The following is a 4,781-nucleotide window of genomic DNA, read 5'->3' on the forward strand; positions in this document are numbered from 1 at the left end:
ATGACACAGGAACATTACCAAAGAATTAGTTCTTATACAATTGATAAGATGATCACTACAGATCTTATATGATCATAATATGGAATGGATCAGTTAATTTGTCTTAAATTATTGATTAGGCGATCCGAATACGTCAGATTAACCGGGATGATTGAGGATTTCCTAAAATAAGAGGAAGTTGTAAAAATTGTCCTTTCGTCTTTTCACGGGGGATTGAATCATTACCTTATTTATTATCTATTTATTTCCGAAAGATTGAACTGTTCATACGTGAACAAAAGGAATTCATTTCCTAAGGAAGTTGCTATTGACTCATTTTATTAATTAGAACCAAGAGATCTCATAGGAAAGATGGCCGAGTGGTTCAAGGCGTAGCATTGGAACTGCTATGTAGGCTTCTGCTTACCGAGGGTTCGAATCCCTCTCTTTCCGTATCTTCGCCCTACTATCTATTTTCTTCTCATCCACTATTTTTCCAATCTATTGAATCCCAATAGGACTATTTCCTAATTCCAGGATCAATCTACCTCTATTTGTAATAGAGAAAATAGAATGAACATTCGTTTGTGGTATGGGAAAAGTAAAGACTATTTTAAGAAGCAAAAAAAAAAAAAAAGTATCGCAGATAATAAGTAACGTACGTAAGGATTGTAAAATGTTTCCTTCGGGGAAGGGAAAAAGAAGTGAGAAGAACATAATTTCTAGATGCCCAACAACCAACCCGCCCCTCTCTTTCATTTCATTCTCGATTCAAGCTTGACAGGAATAATACTCTACGACCAGCAATTCATTAATCTTCAAATTGAGCCATTTACTATCTAGTATTTGATTGATGAATCCTTTATATTATAAGGAAAGAATATTCAAATGATTTTGCAATTTATCCCTCTGGAACAGATCTATATTCTTCTTAATGATAGCTCTCAATCTTTGTTGATCTCTTATATTAATCACATCTTGAGGTTTGCAAGGGTAACTTGGTATATCTACCATATGGTCATTGACCCAGATATGTCCATGATTCACTAATTGTCTAGCTCCGGGAATGGTGGGAGCCATACCCAATCGAAAAAGAATATTATCCAAATGCATTTCAAGTAATTACAATAGGACCTGACCCGTTGAGCCTTTGGCTCTTCTAGCAATACGAACATATTTCAGCAATTGTCGCTCCGTTAGTCCATAATGAAAACGCAATTTTTGTTTTTCTTCTAGCCAGATACGATATTGAGATATTTTCCTAGGAGAAGACCGGTTCATAGAATCCTTTCTGTTTTTGGGTCTTTTACTAGTGAGACCTGGTAAAGTTTTCAGACGACATATTATTTTTAAACGAAGTCCCCAATAACGTGACATAGAAACTCCTTATTCAATTAACAAATAGTGCTAGAAAGAAGAAAGAATAGTATAACCTGTATGAGTACTACTGGAATTCTTTTATATGGAAAACGAAGATCTTTCTCAAATCTGTTATTGATCCTAATAGCTCCAATCATTTCATTCATCCCGTTCCTAGTTGGGAGTAAATGATCATGGCATGATGGACTCGACAAATGATCGTAAGAGTATTCTCCATTCCATCTTGATCCTAACAAAACTTTGTGGATTATGGAAATGAGAGGAACGGAAAAGAGCCAGCTATCGGGATCGAATCGATGACCATCGCATTACAAGTGCGATGCTCTAACCTCTGAGCTAAGCAGGCTCGATAGAATATCACTCCCCATTTCATTGGGGTGAGATCCATAGATTCCTTTGGAATCCTAACGATTATACCATGAATCAGATTCAATGACACAATCCAGATTACGATTACAACAAAACACATGTAGATTCTTTCAAGGGAAAGAAAGGATAAGTAAGGGTCAATTGATATCGATCGTTTTACTCACTCTTCCAAATTGACTAGGGGAGGATAATAACATTGCATTTCAAATGGATAAATAATATAATGATTCCCAGTCATATTCGATTAGGGTAGAGATAGAGATGGGGGGAGAAGGGGAGAGAAGGGGAGAGAAGGGGAGAGAAGGGGAGTAGCAGAGGATATTTCTCCCACCCAATATTGAGCAAATATCCAATGAATAATGCTGATGGATATTACATAATAGGATTAGATCAAGGTATGATCTTGTTCTTCGAGAAGGGGATATGGAAGAATTGGTAGACGCTACGGACTTGATTGAATTGAGCCTTGGTATGGAAACCTACCAAGTGATACCTTCCAAATCCAGGGAACCTTGGGATATTTTGAATGGGTAATCCTGAGCCAAATCCATTTCATGAAGACAATGTTTCTTCTCCTAAGATAGGAAGGGGATAGGTGCAGAGACTCAATCGAAGCTATTCTAATGAATGAATCTCATTTGGTCCAATACTGTAGTTATAGAACGATCTATTTACACCTCAAAAATGGAGAGAGATGTTATATAACATCAGAAAAAACTGGCGATCAGAACTTGAATCGTTCCAAGCATTTTATTCATAAGATAGATGCCAAATTTGAGTTGAAGTACTGATTTGACATTAAGTAATCCAATTATGAACTTATCTACTCTAGATGGAGAATTGAATTCTTTTTTGGAATAAATGGTTGGACGAGGATAAAGATAGAGTCCAATTCTACATGTCAATGTCAACAACAATGCAAATTGTAGTAGGAGGAAAATATGTTGGCTTTATAGACCATGAGGGTTCAAGTCCCTCTATCCCCACCCAGGTTCGTTCCCGAATGGACTGATCTATCTTCTCCAATTCCATTTGTTCAAATCCATTCTAATTTCTTGATTCTTTTACCTCGCTATTTTTTTTCATGAAGAGAAGAAATTAGAACATGAATCTTTTCATCCATCTTATGACCAGTTGAGTTGATCTGTTAATAAGTTGATCATATGATCAATTGATTTTGTGATATATGATCTACATAGATTATATCATTTTGAAATTATTCGATTGCAGTCCATTTTTATCATATTAGTGACTTCCAGATCGAAATAATAAAGATCATTCTAAAAACTAGTAAAAATACCTTTTTACTTCTTTTTAGTTGACACAAGTTAAAACCCTGTACCAGGATGATCCATAGGGAAGAGCCGGGATAGCTCAGTTGGTAGATCAGAGGACTGAAAATCCTCGTGCCATCAGTTCAAATTTAGTTCCTAGCAAGATGTCAATATCCATGTCTCCATATCCATCTATCTAAATCTATTCTATCTAGATGTATATCTACATAAGGAGAAACCCCGATCAAAATAGATAGATGGATCAATCTGTTCTCTCCCTCTTCTTTGCTCATATTGACCCTCTCTGTCCATTCCAATTGAATCACAATACTCTGTACATATAAAAAAGTAGGATCGAGAACTCAAAAGTCAAGATTTGATAGTGGGATTGATAATTCGGCACTAGTCGGAATCTATTCATCCTATTCCATCCGAATCGAAATGGGATAGATTATCCCAATGATAGATCTATAATTGTAGAGTTGAAGTAGATCCAAATGTTATAGAGGGTATCTCGAAAGTAGATTCAAATTGAGGTTCATAAGATTGATGTAATAACTTTTGACCATAGTTTCTAGTATGAATACTAGATCCAATATGATGATCCCTATGATTTATAGTGAAATATTTTATTCTTTCCTTGTTGGAGTTCAAGCCTCATATATCCATCGAACTATCTTTTATTTTCTTTCACAAAGTTTCGTTATAGCATCTATAATAGCCTCTGGTTCAGGTGGGCAATTTGGCGAATAGACATCCACAGGAATTAACTTATCTTCTTTGCAAACGGTACTATAATAATCTGTACCAAACATTCCTTTATGATAGTACATGCTCCAGGGAAACTACATATTTTTGTTTTGGCATTTGTTCGTATAATCAATCTCACTACAGAAGGAGCCTTTTTCATGGTCACAGTCCCGCTGTTATAATGAGGTAAGCTCGTCTAGGTCCAAATCTTGGTACGAGACCATAACGATCGGAGTCGAATCATGAATCTATTAATGAAGTGAATTTGATGAAACCATAATTAATACTGTAAAGGAGCGTTCATAAACTGGAGAGTCTGGCCCAATTCGTTCGACAGATCATTTGGGGTTGTTGAAATATCTGGATTCAACATTGTTTGATCAAGTAAAGGTAACTTCATAGGATTCATCATTGGGTTTATGTCATTTTGTACTTCCCTTCCCCACTCAGAAATTAAGGACCATTCCAATGTTCCTCTTCGCCACGCATGGACTGAACCAACGATGAAAATAAGCACGAGAATTGAAGCTCCTATAAATTCAGATATACCCTGTATACTAGAACTCATAGCCCATAGAGAAAGGAAGACTGTTCCAACATCAAGAACAACAAGAACTGGAGCGAACATATAATGATATTAGATCATATCCAAGTATCTTCCCATTGGTTCGATACTTGATTCGTAACTAGTAGTCCAGTTCTTGACCAATGGGAGCCAAAGCTCTGGAAATAAAGGATGCAAGAATAGGAATAGGTAGGAATGAGACTATATATTAATGAAAATATCCAACTAGAAAGTATTGTATTAGGGAAATGGGAACATGAATATACTCCTTTGAAATAGATCAAATTCTTATATTTTTACGTCAACTTCTTCATTATTATCCCACCCACCATGAGTGGAAGACCAAAGGACCGAACAATAAATACAATCAATTCTAATTGATTCACATATTTTGTTTCATCCATGGCTTATTATCAAATTAATTCAATGAAATGTTATTTGAATGTCTATTGAGAATATTTGAC

At 35.7% G+C, this 4,781-nt stretch overlaps 2 non-coding genes across 2 annotated transcripts; one reads left to right on the forward strand and one right to left on the reverse strand.

The window, feature by feature from the left end:
- Positions 1–345: 345 nt before the first annotated feature.
- Positions 346–432, forward strand: TRNAS-GGA (transfer RNA serine (anticodon GGA)). Its single transcript has one exon. It is a non-coding gene; the product is annotated as a tRNA-Ser (tRNA).
- A 1,200-nt stretch (positions 433–1,632) lies between these two features.
- TRNAT-UGU (transfer RNA threonine (anticodon UGU)) lies at positions 1,633–1,705 on the reverse strand. Its single transcript has one exon. It is a non-coding gene; the product is annotated as a tRNA-Thr (tRNA).
- Positions 1,706–4,781: the final 3,076 nt, after the last annotated feature.

This window comes from Pinus tabuliformis, chromosome 1_1 (assembly GCF_031772625.1).
Source record: "Pinus tabuliformis cultivar Carrire ecotype Pingquan chromosome 1_1, CPIR1, whole genome shotgun sequence".
Classification (NCBI taxonomy): domain Eukaryota; kingdom Viridiplantae; phylum Streptophyta; class Pinopsida; order Pinales; family Pinaceae; genus Pinus; species Pinus tabuliformis.